Here is a 17859-nt window from a genome sequence, read left to right as displayed (position 1 = left end):
CTCTCTCTCTCTCTCTCTCTCTCTCTCTCTGTCTCTGTCTCTCTCTCTCTGTCTCTCTGTCTCTCTCTCTCTCTCAACATAGACACAAATGTGCTTTCCATTTAAGTCATGAATACTATAGCCTTTGTTGCTGCTAAGTGACACAAAGGATAGAGTACTGGTTTTTGAACCAAAAAGACCTGAATTCAAATCCTCCCCCCCACACACACACTTACTGTGTAACCCTGGGCAAGTCATTTAACCTAGGTTTTCCTCAATTTCTACTTCTTTAAAAATGGGGATAATAATAGCACCTGCTTCCTGGAGTTTTTGTCAGAATTAAATGAGATAGTAGGTGTAAAACACCTTGTAAACCTTAAAATGCTATATAAAATAACTATTAGTATTAATATTGAGGGATTTATTAATAAATCCATTATATCAGGTTCATTGTTCATTTTTTTTCTTTTCACTCTGTACTATTTCATTGACTGATCTCATCAACTGCCATGGAATCAAATGTTATCTCTCTGCTAATGATTCTCATATCTACTGGTCAAGCCCTAATCTCTCAGATAAACTCCATCCAGTCTTGCATCTTTAGTGACATTTCAAACTGGATGTTCTCTAAACATCTTAAACTCAAAATTTGTAAAACTGAGCTTAAAAATTTTCCTTCTAGAGGGGCAGAGCTAAGATGGGAGAGTAGAGGCAGGAAATTCCATGATCTCCCCCCACAACCACCTCAAATACCTAGAAAATTTGACTCTAAACAAATTTTAGAGCTATAGAACCCACAAAGTGACAGAGAAAATAGATCTTCTGCTGGAGGCATGCTGGCAGCTGAGCGAAGTCCCACATGAGCCACATGATTTTGACCCCAGGGAGGCAGCGGTGGCCATAGAAGACTCCTTGAGAGTGAATCAACAGCAGCTGTGGGGGTTTCCAGACTTTTCAACCCATAAAGAGCAAAAAGAAAGTAAAAGGTCAGTATGGAACTCTGTTGGAAAGGAAGGGTGTGGTCTGGCCCCTGTCCCTGTAGCTATAGGTGGCTGAGGCAGGGCAGCTGCAGCATCTGCCACTTGGCTGCCTCAGGAGCTCCTGCCCTACAGATAATAGAGGGACCAAACAACCATTCTGTGGGTAATCACTCTTCCTTTTACCTGCTTCAATCTGGGTTGCTTTCTTGGGTGGTGGTCTTAGGGTGAAAAACACCAGTTTGCCAGTGTGGTGTCTGTAAAGAAGTTGCCCTTTTCACACCTCTGACAACATTTGTGAAAACCCAGCAATTTGGGACAAAGCACTCCTCTCTGGAAGCAGAGTTCTACCATGGCAAAGAGCTCAAAAGTTACATAATTGACTGGCAATATGATCAGGCAGAGGAAGCACAAACAAACCACAGAATCCTTCTTTGGGGACTAAAAGGATGAAAAATGAAATAGGAAGAAGACAATGAAGTCAGAACTCTTGCATCAAAAACTTCCAAGTAAAATATGAATTGGTTACAGGCCATGGAGGAGCTAAGAAGTATTTTGAAAAATCAAGTAATAGAAGTGGAGGAAAAACTGAGGAAAGAAATGAGAATTATGCAAGAAAATCATGAAAAGAGAGTCAACAATCTGACTGAAGAAAATAACACCTTAAAAATAGACTAACTCAGAGAGCAGATTGGGGGAGGGCATATTCAGTGGGAATGCTGTTTTGGGGTGGTGGGTAGGGAAAATTTGTAACTCAAAATCTTGTGGAAATGAATGATGTAAACTAAAAAATAAAAAAGAGAGAAAAAACTAGACTAACTCAAATGGCAAAAGAGGCCCAACAAGCTGGTGAGAAGAATAGCTTAAAAATCCAAATTAGTCGGATGGAAAAGGAATTTCAAAAGCTCACTGAAGAAAATAATTCCTTCAAAATTAGATTGGAACAAATGGAAGCTAATGGCTTTATGAAAAACCAAGATACTATAAAATAGATTCAAACAAATGAAAAAATAGAAGGCAATGTGAAATATCTCATTGGAAAAAACCCTGACCTGGAAAAAAATCCAGGAGATATCATTTAAAAATTATTGGCCTACCTGAAAGCCATGGTCAAAAAAAGAGTCTAGAAATCATCTTTCAAGAAATCCTCAAGTAAAATGGCCCTGATATTTTAGAACCTGTAGTGGCAAGCACCCCAGCATTCCTAGGGTGGCTTCCAACACAGGTTCTTAGATCTGATTTTCTAAAGGAAAGCAACTCAAAATGGGTTAACAATCTTGCTTTAATCAATCAAACATATCATTTACCTAGTTCAGGGGAAAAAGATCAGCATCCCGAACTTCAGAGTATACAGACAGAAACATTTCAAGCAGACAGGCCTCCAACTGTCCAACCATTACAACCATACCAAATCACAGTTACCAGAGAGGGAAGCATCAACATCTGGGTTTTTCAAAACTGGGGGGGGGCGGCTCTCAACAGCTTCCCAGAGTCTCATCTAGTCAAATCACACAACACTTCTCAAAGTGAGCCCCAAAACAAAGTCTCATAGCAGGAATTATATAGCCTTTTACTCGGTCAGAGAATGTAACAAAGCCTCTTGACCCACTGCCCAATCACAAAGTATATCCTGAGAAATAAGCTGCCTGCCATAGGCTCCAGGTACACTTAAGCTTAGGGGCAGGGGAGATCTTAAAAATTTACATTCCCATTACAGAACCAAAGAGCAAAATTGAAATGGAAAGAGTTCACCATCACCTCTTTAAAAAGATACCAAAAAAAAAGATTCCTAAGAATATTATAGCCAAATCCCAGAGTTCCTAGGTCAAGGAGAAAATATTACAAGTAGCCAGGAGGAAACAATTTCAGTATTGTGGAAACACAATCAGGATAACACAAGATCTAGCAGCTTTTACATTAACAGATTGTAGGGCTTAGAATATGATATTCTGGAGGTCAAAGGAGCTAGGAATAAAACAAAGAATCACTTACCTGGCAAAACCGAGTATAATGTTTCAGGGGAAAATATGGTAATTCAATGAAATAGGGGACTTTCAAGCATTCTTGATGCAAAAACCAGAATTGAATAGAAAATGTGACTTTCAAACATAAGAAGTAAGAGAAGCCTGAGAAGGTAAACAGGGAAAAAGAATCATAAGAAACTTAGTAAAATTCAACTATTTATATTCCTATATGGTAAAAAGATAATTTTAACTCATGATACTTTTCTCAGTATGAGGATAGTTGATGGGAATATATATGTGTGTATATATGTGTGTGTGTGTATGTACATACATATGTTTATATAGGAAGTTATATGTGCATATAAATACATAAGTGAGAGTGTGTATATGTATGTACAAGTATACATAGAAAGAGGGCAAGGATGAATGAAATAAGAAAGGATGATAGCTAAAAAAATACAATTAAGAGGTGAAAGAGGAATATAATGAGAGGAGATAGGGAGAGATAGAATAGGGTAAATTACCTCATATAAAAGAGGCAGGAAATAATTGTTACAATGGAGGGGAAGAACAGGAAGGCAAAAGGGAATGGGTCAACCTTACTTTCATTGAATTTGACTTAAGGAGGGAATAAAATACACACCAATTTGGGTATCTTAACCCTGCAGGAAAGCAGGGGGGAAGGGGATAAGCGGGGGAATGATAGAAGGGAGGGCAGATTTGGGGGGAGGGTTGTTAGAAATACACACTTTTGACAAAGGACAGGGTCAAAGTAGAAAATAGAATAAGTGGGGGGCGGGATAGGAGGGAGGGAAATATGGCCATTCTTTCACATTATATCTACCATAGAAATGTTTTACATAACTACACATGTATAACCTATATTGAATCACTTTTCCTCCCAGTAGGAGTGTGTGATGAGGGAAGGAATCTAGAAATCAAAGTTTTAAAATCAAATGTTGAAATATATATGTTATATATATATATATATATGTGTGTGTGTGTGTATGATTTTTTTACATGTAACTGGGAAATAAGATATACATGCACTGGGGTATACAAATCTATCTTGTCTTACTAGAATATCAGAGTGGGTACAGGAGAGGATATAAGAGAGGGCAGATTGGGGGAAAGGGTATTCAGTAGAATTGCTATTTTGGGATGGGGGTAGGGTAAAGATGAAGAGAAAATTTATAACTCAAAATCTTGGGGAAATTAATGTTTAAAACTAAAAATAATGGTGGCTAAGTGGCACAGTGAATAGAGCCCTGGCCCTGGAGTCAGGAGGACCTGGGTTCAGATCTGACCTCAAACACTTAACACAAAAATTAGCTCTGTGACCATGGCCAAGTCACTTAACCCCAATTGCTCTCCAAAAATAAAAAAAAAAGACTAAAAATAAACAAATTAAACAAAAAAAATAAAGGTTGAGTTAGGAAGCATAAAAATAAAATAAAAAAAAGTTCCTTCCAAACCTTCTACCTTCCAAAATGTTCTTTTACTATTAAGGGTATCACCATCCTCCCATCCTTGTAGACTGACAACCTAGGTATCTTCCTTCACTGCTCTTTATTTCTCAGATGCCCGCTATCCAGTCTGTCACCAAGCCCTATTGGTTTTGCCCTTTGTAACAGCTCAATGATATTCCCCTTCTTGTCTCTGTTGCCAACTTGACATAGGCCCTCCTCTTCTCACATCTTCACTATTGCAATAGTTTCTTGGTTGGTCTGCCTGCCACAAGTCTCTCCCCAATTCAATCCATCCTCCATTCAGTCATCTAAGTAAATGGTTTAAAGTGCAGACCTAATCATATTGCTTCTCTATTCGAAATCCTTTGGCTCCCTGTCACTTCTAGATCAACAGCAACATCATCTGTTTAACATTTAAATGTATTTATAATTTACCCCTCTTCTTCCTGCCAACCTTTCTAGTCTCCTTACACCTTAAACTCTCCCATATATTCTTTAATCCAGTGACAACGAATGACCTTCTTGCCGTTAGTTACACAGGGAATTCCTCCTCTTGAACACAGGCATTTTTAAGCTTGGAATACTTTTTCTCTTTATCTCTGGCTCCTGGCTTCCCTGCTTCCCTCCAGGTTAAATCCCATCTTCTATAGGAAGCCTTTTCTAATCCCTTTTAATTCTAATGCTTTATCTTTATTAATTTTTATCTTGTATTTAGCTTTTTTAGACATATTTATTTGCTTTTTGTCTTCCCACTTGGACTATGGACTCCTCGAGGTTGGGATTTTTCTTTTCCTCTCTTTGTGTCACTTAGCACGGTATCAGACACACAGTAGGCACTTTAATTTTTATTTACTGCCTAATGCTAGTATAAAAATATATAGACTCGTGCATATTCATTTTTCAGTATTATGTACATTATGCTTTTTTGAATGGTCTGTTTAAGATTTTACCTTTCATTTTATCCTCAAATTATATTTTGGCCTAGCAAATTGCAGGCAGTTGAAAAGTATTGAAACTTTATCTACTTAAAAATTAAAATGTAGCCCCTGATCCCATAATTGCAATACTAGATTGATATAGAAATTATGTATGAATGCTTTAGTCATTCTACTGATTTTTCTCAAAGATGGAGCAGAAATAGAGTGTGTTAGTGACAGCATACTTTAAAACATGAAAGCTTAATTGCTTTTTTGATAAATTTAAAGTGACCTGTGTAGTATGGATAAGAATTGAAATGTCATAGGCTAATTTTACTGTCAATTGTTGTCATATTAGTAAAGTACTAAATAAATGGTATGAAATCAACAAGATTCATTCTTAAATACCAATTAATGCTTCGTGTAAAAAAATCACTCAAATTCCCATTTTTCTTAGTAATATGTTTTATGTTTTTTATAGAACTAATTTTGGGGAGAGTTTAACTACAAAGAGCCTACAGGCTAAACTCTATTTTGGCAGTACTAATTATGGAATTTAGTTTAATCTCAATAATTACAAATATGAAAGGCAAATTTAAAAGAATTTAGAAAAATAAACAGCTTAAAATATGAATATGTATTAAATGAATTGCCATTAATATATCATTAATTTTGGGGCGGCCAGGTAGTACAGCAAGTAAGAGCACCAGCTCCAGTGTTGGAATGACCTGGAGATCGAATCCCAGGCTTAGACACTTAGCAACCACCCAGAAACACGTGGCCATGTAACCTTGAGCAAGTTACTTAACCCCGATTGCTTAAAAAAAAAAAAGAAGAAAAAAATATAGCATTAACTTTAGAAATACAAAGAACTAATTAATGTAAGGAAGGAGCAAGGTGAGTGATATAATTTGCTTAATTGGTACATTAGTTTACTAAAGTACAATCTATAAAAGTCCATATTAACTTAGCAGCTATACTCACTGATTATCCTTTTCTATACTTTATCTATTTATGCATATACATACATACATATATACATTCACATATATATGTACTATTTTGTAACTATAGTAAACAAAACTATCACTGTTCATTTTCATTTTCACATTTTCCAAATTTCTGTATAGTCTTTGTTTTTATCCATCTAAAATATAGTTATTATTCCATTTTATGGCCATAATACATTTTACTTGGTAATTTTCTAATTTTTGGCTTATTTTCAGGTTTTTACATATAACATTGCTTAATTGCTTGTGAACAAATAAATTCTTTCTCTGTAAATTAAATTATATCACAATACTGTGATTATTGGGTTAAAGGTTTGATAACTCTTGTGTTACCATATTAATCACAGAAACATCACTCAATTCACAATTCCATTACTACCTATTTCTGCACAATCCTATCATTACTGAATTGTGGAACTTTGACTCATTTTTAACACTTTAATGAATGTTAAATTATACCTCAACTGTCTAAATTTGCAGGCTAACTATGGAAGTGTCATCCTTAATGCCTCACTCTCTCACTTCCTATGAACAGTCAGTTGCCAACTCCTAGCTTTTCTACCTTAGTATTGTTTCTTATATACTTTCCCTTCTCTTCTCAGACACTGTAGTCACTGTGGTACAGGCCCTTATTATCTAACATCTGGATTTTTGCAATATCCTGTTCATTGGTCTTTTTTCTTCAAGTATCTCCCCACTCTAGTCCCTACTGAACTAACAAATTGATCTTAAAAAGTGCAAGTCTGATAATATCATCCTTATATTTAGTAGACTCTAGCAACTCACTATTTACCACAGGATCAAATACAGAGTATTTCAGAAGTCCAGTAATATTTTTTGGAACACCTTGTACATAAAAGCTGAAGATTCTTATCATTTAATATATTAAAGCATAAAACGGCACTTATTCCCCCCATGTGTGTTTTCCTTGGTTGGCCCTCAGGCCTGGAATGTTCTTCCTCTTCATTCTACTATCTTCTGCCTTTCTTCAAGTCTCATGTAAAATCCCAACTTTTACAAGAAGTCTTTTCTAACACATTTTAGTTTCGATGCTTTCCCTCAGAGATGGCTCCCAAATAGTCCACGTGTCTTATTTGTACCTAGTTGCTTAACTATTGTCTCCCCTATTAGACTTCGAGCTTCTTGAAAGCAAGGCTTGTCTTTTGCCTTTCTTTATATGCCCAGGACTTAGCATATGGTACCTGGGTAAGTAGTAAGCCCTTAATAAAGCTTAGCTAATTAACTGGCTGATTAATAGTGATTTTAATTTATAGTCTTTATTTATATCTATTATTCACTTATTCATTTGCATTCATTCATGCACTCCTATTCATTCATTTGTTCATAAATTTTCCTATTTTTTTAACTTTTTCTTATAACTTTGGACTAATTTTCAAAAAGGCTAATTTATAAATCTCCAACAACAGCAAATATATGGACAAGAAAACAATGCAATTGAAAAGAATAATGAAAGTCCAAACAATAGAAAATTTTTAAGTGATAAACATTTCTGCATACTTATGCAGATTGTGCATTTCAATCAGCCAATCAACAAGTGCCTACTTTATCCCAGCTACTGTGCAAGGCTCTGTGGATACACAGACAAAAGTGAAAAGGTCCCTGCCCTCAAAGTGCTTAGTAGAGACAGGACACAATGTACACAGATACAAAACAGAGAAAAGGAAATTTGTTGTGGAAAGGAACTAGAAGTCTGGGGTATCAGCAGAAGGTTACATAAAAAGCTGGTGTGTGGAAGGAAACTTTCCAAGAGGTGAAAATGAGGAGGAACCTTCTAGACATGAAAGAAAGCAAATTAAAGACACAGAGGCAAGAGAGAAAGTTTCTTTCATTGTGCAAGAACAGCAAGAAGATTAGTTTGCAAAACTCTATATATCTTCTATTAATTCTTTTCCTTCATAGTCTTTATCACTATACTTAGAGTATAGGCATTAACGAAATTCCAAGATATAAAACAAGTACTATAATTATTTGCAGCTACCATGGTGAAGTCAAGAATCCAAAAGATCCAAATTGCACTAATATAGAACTGCAGTGAACCAAAATCTAAAGTCCTTTCAATAACTTCATAAATTTAGGATATTCTTTATTCTCTAATATACTTTCCCAAACTATGGATACTTACAGATCAAACATGAAGAAAAAAGTTGACAAGGGGATATATATTCTGTTTATCTTCATGCTGTGTAATTTGTAATCAAATTAAGCTAAATTTAAACATACTTATAACATTGAGAACTCACAAATAGAGGTGAGGCTATGGCATTTATTAAATTTTTACACCAGTATTTAAAATCTTACATTTTGATGTGAGAACAAACTGAATTTATCTGTCTAAAGTTCAAGGCAAGCTATTAATCAAGTGAAATTTTAAAACTTGCTCTATTTGCTGCTGAGTATCTCATTAATTACATGATATTAATGAGGCTTTTTATGTGTTCTGCTTTATTTTATGAGACAATGTATTTCACAGATTTATTCCTCTGTTAAGATATCAGAATTTCATAGTCCCATTGAATACTTATTTCAATATATTTTCCAAGACAAAATTTAATCCATAAATTTCATGATTATGTATGTGAGACTTTGTTTTAAATACTTTTGAAATCCATCTATAATAGCATTTTTTACTGAAGAATGGAGAAAGGGAAGGAAGAGCAAGAGAGTGATAAAGGAATCCAACACAAATGAACCCAAAAATAATATAAAAAAGGAAAGCTAGGAGACAAATCACTACATGAATCTTCATATGTAAGCACCCTGTTCTCAATTATATTAAATTATATATTTCATGTCATATCAACTGACTGTTTTTAAGTTATGCTGTAAATGTCAATGGCTGCCTTCTATATACAGAGAGAAATTTCATAAATTTATAGAATTCATGTTACTTTTACACATGATACTTTAAAATCTAAAATCAATTTTTAAAATATAATTTAAATGATCAAGAATTTCTATTAAACATAAACATAATTCCCACTTGGTTTTTAGTTGATAGTTTTCTTCAACCCCCAAAAGATAAAATTTACAACAAATATGAATAATAATTAAGATACAAAAAATTAAATATTGTTGTAAAGAAAAAAAGCTGATGTTTTGACTAAATTAAGGCCCTGAAATTTCTCTACTGCCCATCTTAAAGACATAGGTTCTGAGTGGGATAAGTAAACCCAAGTGAATACTTCTCAACTTTAGAGTGGCTTCAGCATCCATTAGGCCTAAGTTTCTATTTACTAGAAATCATGAGGTTTACGAGAACCCAAAACTTAGAGCAACAGGAAGCCCCCTCCTTTTCTATAAGATACGCTAAATAAGGATAGAAATATTTTCTCTAGTTTACATTAGCTAATTCTATGTCACTTTGTTCCTTGTCTTCTGGGTAGCTTTTTGTGCTTAGACTGTGAGCCCAACTCCCAGCCAATGGGAGAAGGGTCAGTCGGGAAGGGTGGGAGAATTTATTCATTAGGGCTATATATTCATGATTTGCTTTCTGTACCTTGCTTCTCCTTTCTGACTTTTCATTGGAGTGGGGAGGCCCTTTCTTGTGAGATCATAAATAAACTCCTTTTTGCTTCTACCTTGAGAAATCTTTGAGTTATTTTGAGTAAGGAGTTTTCTGTCCCACACATAATTAATGAAATAGTCTTTCCTGTTATTTCAACTCTGCGATTTGGCTCCTTTGTATTTCATTCAAATGAAATTGCTTTCACTAAAATCGGAAATGTCCTTTTGTCAATGCTTTTTGATATTATGTACGTTATCTCTATGCCACAATATATTAAAAATTTTTGTAAAAAAATTACACATGGTGCTCTAAATTATCTAATTTCCATTAAGTTTATTTTTCTACCAGGTGTGTCCAATTAAGACATCCAAGTTTTCTAGTGTTATTTTGTTACTAATGAATGCCTTCTTTATATCAGTTTTTCCTTTGCGAATGTTGATACTATAGAATTTACAGGATGTAAATTTTAATATTTTTTCCATGATTCTTATTAGTATAATGTAATTTCCTTGTTTATTTTGTAAGGTTTTCTTGTTTTTGTTTTATCTGATAGCATTATTGTAACTCCTGTTTTTTTGTTTTTACTTGATGTGTAATAAATTTTGTTCTAATCTCTGACTTTTACTCCATGTATGACTTTGATTTTTGCATGTGTTTCTTAGAGCAACAAATTATGTGGTTTGGTTTTGTTTCCTCTTTTTTTTGGTCTTTTTGGAGGGGGAAAGGCAAAGCAATTGGGGTTAAGTGACTTGCCCAAGGTCATACAGCTAGTAAATGTTAAGTGTCTGAGGCCGGATTTGTACTCAAGTCTTCCTGACTCCAGGGCTGGTTCTCTCTTCACTGCACCACCTAGTTACCCCGGTTTTATTTTCTTATCCCAACTTTTACTCTTTCATTTCATTGTTTGGTTTATCCACTCACATAGATTATGATGAATAACATAATATTATTTTTAGTATTATTTTGGTTTACTGAATTAGGATTTTTATGGTTCTCTTTTTTCTCTTTTAAACCAGTCAATTTATTTAGCACCTACTATGGTCCAGACACTGTGCTAAGTTCTGAGTGTACAAAGAAAGAAAGAAAAAAGACAGTCTCTACTTTCCAGGAGTTTACTATACTTTGTTCCTATAATTATTTTGGCTTAATTAATTTTAAGGAAAACTTATTTCTACAAGCTCCCTTCTCCTCACCCTTTATTTTTCTTTACCTTCCACTTGTCAACTTTTTTTCTCCTTCTGTGTTTTTGCATAAATGATTGGTTCCTTTTTATTTTTCCATTTTCTTATTACATTATTTGCTCTTTTTAAAAAAAAAAACATTTTATCACTTTCAGTTAAGTGGTTAATTAAAAATTCTTCCCTTTTCTCTCCTACCCTCCAACTTATTTTCTTCATTAGGATCGTTTTTTTTACTGTATCTTTTTCTCTCCCCAATCCCCCATTAATACACACACACACACACACACACACACACACACACACATTTTTTAAGTAATAGATATTTTGTTCTTTTTCCTTCCTTGGAAAGAAATATATAGTCAAGCAAAACAAATTCCAATTTTGGTTATATTCAAATTTGTTTATTCCACCACCTCTCATTCAAGAAGGTAGTATTCTTTGTTATCAGTCCCCTGGAATCATGGTTTGATCATTATATTGATTAAAGGTCTAAGTCTCAAATTGCATTTACAATATTACTGTTACAGAGTAAACTATTTTTCTGGTTTTATCACTTCACTTAATTAATACAAATATTCTTTAGTTTCTCTGAAACTCTCCCCTTCCTAATTTTTTTTTACCATATAATAGCATTTAATTACATTCATATACCATAATTTGTTAAATCATTCACCATTTGATGAACACCTTCTTAGTTTACAGTTCTTTGCCATCAGAAAAGTATAGCTCTAAATATATATTTTAAAATATGGGTCCTTTTCCTCTTTCTTTGATCTCTGTGGTTAGTAGAGGCATCATTTAGTATAAGGGCATGCACAATTAAGTAATATTTAAGGCATAGTTTCAAATCCTTTATTAGAACATATGTACCAATTTCAGCTGCACCATCAATGGAATGATGTGTCTGTTATCCTACAACTTCTACAGCATTTATCTCTTTTCTCTCTTTTTTTCAGTTTTGCCAGTCTGGTGGTTGTGAGGTATAACCTCTGAATTCCTTCACTTTTTAATTGTTAGGCATTGGGAACATTTTTCATAGCTACTTCTTTTCTTTTCTTTTTTTTTCATTTTTAAAATGCTTTATTAACTTCTGATTCACATCATTCATTTCCACCAGACCTTGAACCACAAATTTTCTCCAAGTCTTTCCCCCACCCAACGACACAAAACAGCATCCCATTTCCCAATTACATGCAAAATAGTATTAATAATAGTGTGAATAATAGTGTGTGTGTATACATATATGTGTGTATATATATATATTTAAACATTTGATTTTAAAACTTTGAATTCCAGAAACATTGCCCTCCTCCCTTGTCACCCTTTCCAACTGTGAAAACAAGCAGTTCAGTATTGGTTGTACATGTGTGGCTAATGCAAAACAATAACATAGTAGATACATTGTAAAAGACTGACTACATTTCCCTCCCTCCTATCCCCTCTCCCACCTGCTCTATTCTCCACTTTGATCCTGTCCCTTTTCTTTTTTTTTTTTCCTTTTGGAGGGCAATTGGGGTTAAGCAACTTGCCCAAGGTTACCTGGCTAGTTTGTGTATGTGTGTGTGTGTGTGTGTGTGTGTGTGTGTTAAGTGTCTGAGGCTGGAACTGAACTCAGGTCCACCCAACTCCCGGCCCAGTGCTTTTACTCACTGAGCCACCTAGCCACCCCTAATCCTGTCCCTTTTCAAAAGTGGGTGCCTCCAACTTCCCTTCCCCCCAGGCTACCCTTTCCTCCATTATCCACCCTACCATCCCCCTCGCTCCTTTTCTAATGTTTTCCTTGAGAATTTCTTGGAGGATGATTTCTACGTTCTTACTTTGGTCATGGCTTTCAGGTAGTCCAATAAATTTTAAATTATCTCTCCTGGATCTGTTTTCCAGGTCAGTGGTTTTTCCCATGAGATATTTCACATTGCCAATTATTCTTTCATTTGTTTGGGTCTGTTTAACAGCACCTTGATTTCTCATCAAGTCATTAGCTTCCATTTGCTCCAATCTAATTCTGAAGCAATGATTCTCCTCATTGAGCTTTTGAGATTCTTTTTCCAGCTGGCAAATTTGGCTTTTTAAGACATTCTTCTCCTCACTGCCTTTTTGAGTCTTCTTTGCCATTTGAGTTAGTCTGTTTTTTAAGGTGTGATTTTCCTCAGTCAGGCTGTTGACTCTCATTTCATAATTTTCTTTTATCGTTCTCATTTCTCTTCCCAACTTTTCAACCACTTCTCTTATTTGCTTCTTAAGGTCCTCTATGGCCTGTAACCATCTCATATTTTCCTTTGAAGCTTTTGGTGGAGGAGTTCTGACTTCACTGTCTTCCTCTTGTTCCATGCTTTGCTCCTTTTTGTCCCCAAAGTAGTAGTGAAATGTTGGAATCTTCTGTCTGCTTTGTTTCTTTGCCTGGTCATGTTGCCCTTCAGTCACTTGATCCTTAGGTTTTTGCCACAGTAGGACTCTGCCACCAGATAGGGGAGCTTTTGTCCCAAATGCTGGGGGTTTCTCAGCTGCCAGAAGTATTAGATGGGTGCCCTCTGTGAGGCTTCCACACGCCCTGGCAAGCTGGACACACACCCCAGGACCTCCTCCCTAGACTGCAATCCAGATCCAAGCAGGTTAAAGCAAGAATGTATACCCCTCAGACTGGTTACTTGGTCCCCCTACACTCTGCAGGCCAGGAGCTGAAGCTGCCATGTGGCTCTGGCTGGCTGTGCCAGGCTTCTCAGTGGCTTCTCGCCCCAGGGGCAAAAGCCACACACTCCTACTTACTGGGTCCCAAAGTCCAGTCTGCACTGACCTCTCACTTTGTCCTTTGAATCTATGTGTTGATAATTCTTGAAATGGCCACAGCTGCTGCTGATATGGAGTCCCTCTGGCTGGTCAGGCATGCCCTGGCTCATGGGGGCCTGGGCTCAACTCCCAGAGTGCTGCACTGACTGATTCCTGCCGGCCTGCCAGGCTGTCCTCAGGGGGAGGCTAGCTTTTCTGTGTCATTTTGTAGGTTCTGCAGCTCCAAAGTTTGTTCAGAGTCCCCTTTTTACATTGATTGGGGAAGGTGGTATCCAGAGCCACTCTGAGGTCCTGCTTCTACTCCGCTATCTTGCTACGTGTTTTATTTTATTTATGATGACTTTCATGTAGTCCAATAATTCTTATATTATCTCTCCTGTGTCTATTTTCTAGGTCAGTTGCTTTTAAATGTGAAATTTTTCATTTTCTTCTATTTTGTTAACTTTTTTTATTTTGTTTGATTATATTTTGATATCTTACAGAGTCGTTAGTTTCTACTTGTTAATCTATTTTTTAAGGAATTATTTTTTTTCAGTGAGCTCTTGTACTTCCTTTTCCATTTGGCCAATTCTATATTAGGAAGTTATTTTCTTTGGTAAATTTCCATATATCTTTCCCCATGCTATTGACTGCTTTTTCATGATTCTCTTGTATTACTCTCACTTCTTTCTCCAATTTTTTTTCTATTTCTGTCATTTGCCTTTTACAATCCTTTGAAAACTCTTCCAAGAATTCTTTTTAAGCCTGAGACCACACTAAATTTTTTCTTTGAGTGTTCATATGTAGCTGTTTTGACACTATTGTCCTCTTCTAAGTTTATGCCTTGATCCTCCCTATCATCATAGTAACTTTCCATAGTCAAGCTCAATTTTTTTTACTCATTTCTTTTTCTGCCCTTTTTGTGACTTGGTCTTTTTAATTTGAGAGCTGGGCTCTGGTCCTGCACTATCCCAAGCTTTTCATGCTGGTGCTCTGGGTCTTACTGGTGGCTTTCCTTGAGCTTCAGGGCTTTGCTGCCTGCTTTCTCCAGAAGGTAGGCTTCCCTTTTGATTTGTTTTGGGAAGTGGGACCTTCCTCTTGGCCTCCTTTTAGTGTGGGGTTTAGCTGCTGACCTGCTTCAGGGGTATGGCCTTACAGCTAGGTCGCTGTGGTAAAAGAGTCTTTCTGGTGGCTGGTCCTGGAGGAGTAATTTTGTTGCTGATGTGCCCAAGGGGTAGGACCTTGCTGCTGGGCTACTATGGGAACAGGTCACTCTGCTGGTAGGACTTGGGGTGGGGTCTTGCTGTTGGCTAGTCCTAGGGCTTCACTACTGGTAAGCAATGGGGCCAAATACTTGCTAGTGGCTTGTGTTGCGGTGGGGCCCCTGGGAGGGGGCCTTAATGTGTAGCACAGACCACTCACTTGCCTAGGTGGCTTCTCATTTATAGGAGGATGGGGCCTCGCTGGTGGATTGCCCCAGGCTCAGAACTTGCTGCAGGTCTCCTGCTGTGAGTCCAGCTACTGCTGCTGCTGGATATTGCTACCTTCCAACCCCAAGGAGACAGACCTTTCCTGCAGTGCTGATAAGCTGCTTCCCTGCTCCTAGATCAATTTGAAGTGGTTTTCTAGTGATTTGGAGGGGAATTTGAGAGGGCTTCAGAGGGTTCCTTCCTTGCTCTCCATCTTGGCACTGGGAGTCCCCATAGCCATTTTAAAGGCTATAGTTAGTATGGATTGCTTCCTTTGAAACCTATCTCTTATTATTCTCTGATCATTTAATGATTTATAATGATTCTAAGTCTTATAAGTTTGAATCAATTTCTTTTATAGCTTGGATATTAAACTTTTATCAGAGAAGCTTCCTGCAAAGATTTTTCCCCCCTCAGTTAATTATTTCATTTCTAATCTTAGCTGCACTGTATTATTTGTGTAAAAACCTTTAATTTTTGGAATTTTTATTATCTATTTCATTTTCTGTCTTATTTTCTAGTTTGGTCATAAACTCTTCCCCTACAAATAGAAATAAAATTCAACTTCTTCCTTGCTCCACAAAATTGACTGTGATGTGACCTTTTCTTTCCAGGTCATTTATCTATTTGGAACTTAACTGTTGTGAAGTGTTGGTTTAAACACAATTTCTGCAAATCTGTCCAGTTTTCATGGAAGTTTTGTGAAAGAGTGTATCTTGACCAAAATATCTGAGGTCTTTGGGTTTGTCAGACATTGTACTAATAGTCTTGTATTATTTTGTATGCTGTATACCTCCTGTTAAAAACTATTTTGTGGGAGTATTCATATAATTCTTATGTGCATACTGAGAGGTTGACTCCTTTATTTTAGACATTCTTTGGTTATTTATCTATGGAATTCTATGGAATTTCTCTTTCTATCACTTTCTGGCTAGGTTTCTTGGTAATATGCAGAAATTCTGGTGATTGACATGCATTTATTTTATAACTTACTACATTGCTTAAGTTTTTCTTTCAACTATTTTTAGTTGATTCAGGAATTTCCGAGTAAATCATTATATACTCTTCAAAATTATATACTCTTATTCCATCAATTTATTTTTTCTTTCTTATTGTGGTAGCTAGCATTTAAAGCACTGTAATAGAAAATAATATTGGTAATAATTCTCATCCTTACTTCTCCCCAGATCTTTCTGGAAAGTCCTCCAGATTATCCCCATTTCAAATAATTCAGGCTCTTGATTTTAAATATATACAACTTATAAAAAGAAAAGGTCAATTTATTCCTAAGTTCTCTAGTGATTTTCAGCAGAAATGGATGTTGTTTTGATGAGGGATGGCTCACAATATGTTCAGCAGGAATGCTGATCTTTATCTTAAGACCAGAAAACCTGCGATTCAGTCTGGAAAGAATTCAGCCCAATCCAACTTCGAATCAGAGTTGTAAAAGTTTATTGTACGCTTTACAGCGGGCAAGGGTCCCTAAGGGACCTGCAAGTTTATTGTTAGTCTATACAGTGGGAAAGCATCCTTTAGGGAACCTGCAAGGTTAAAAAAGACATAGGCATAGGTTTTAAAGAGTTAAGGCTATTCATTAGATGTTAATTATACTGACCATGTGAGAAGAGGGTGGGATTAGGGAGGAGTTAAAGTGGGGCCAGTTTTTAAAGGGACATGTACTTTACTCCTCCTACAAGGGGGAGATAATAGTTGCCTAAGCTGGAATGTTTATAGATACTTTTGTAAAAGATTCATAGGAGTAGCTTGTTATTCTTTCAAGCTGAGATAAACAATTCATGAGTTGTTGCTGGGCAGAGTTAATGCTCTGAGACTGGGGGATGGGGTCAAGTGTGATTTTACAAACTGGTTTTACAGACTGATGTTACAAAGTGGTATTACAAATTGATGTTACAAATATAGATCCCAAGCACCCCATCATTACTGATGTTACAAATTGGTATTACAAATTGAGCTTACAAATTGATTTTACAAACATAGATCCCAAGCACCCCATCAGTTTCATGTCTAAACCTTGATATATCGATTTCTCTCATGCCGAATCTCAGAATTTCCCAAAATCCTAAGAGTTCCCCAAAGCATTACTTTTTGTCCTTAGATACAGTGTGGGAGACTGGCGAGAAGAAATCCTAAGTGGTGTCTAGTAATTATCATTATCTACTGTTATCTCATAAGTCTGTAACCTTGTTGAGTTTCTTCCTTTCTGAACCTGAGGAAACAGCTGCAATTGATCCACCTCTGGTTTCTAATTACTATTTATTTTTTTGGAGATTCAGTGGGATTAGAGAAAATATCTAGTCCTCATCTTGCTGGCTGCTAGGTGTTGCTAGGTGGAACAAGAGTTGTTTTTTTTATCATTTTGCTTTTTCAATCATGTCTGACTCTATGAATCCATTTGTACTTTCCCTGGCAAAGATACTGCAGTGGTTCGATGTTTTCTACTCCAGATTATTTTACATATGAGGAAACTGAGGCAAATAGGGTCAAGTTACTTGCCCAGGGTCACACAGCTAGTAAGTATCTGAGGGTAAGTTTGAACTCAGATACTCCTCACTCCAGGGCTAGCACTCTATTTTCTGTGTCACT

General features: G+C 36.2%; 1 protein-coding gene across 1 annotated transcript in view; it reads left to right on the top strand.

The window, feature by feature from the left end:
• The window catches only part of CFAP47 (cilia and flagella associated protein 47), a 963244-nt gene that overhangs the window by 518986 nt on the left and 426399 nt on the right, over positions 1-17859 (top strand). The gene's annotated exons all lie outside the window — the stretch shown is intronic.

This window comes from Petaurus breviceps, unplaced genomic scaffold, assembly GCF_028583685.1.
Source record: "Petaurus breviceps papuanus isolate PSGF00001 unplaced genomic scaffold, PetGlider_PUasm1.0 90603, whole genome shotgun sequence".
NCBI classification, from domain to species: Eukaryota; Metazoa; Chordata; class Mammalia; order Diprotodontia; family Petauridae; genus Petaurus; species Petaurus breviceps.
Note: the sequence above shows the minus strand (reverse complement) of the source record. Positions and strands in the feature narration are given on the sequence as shown.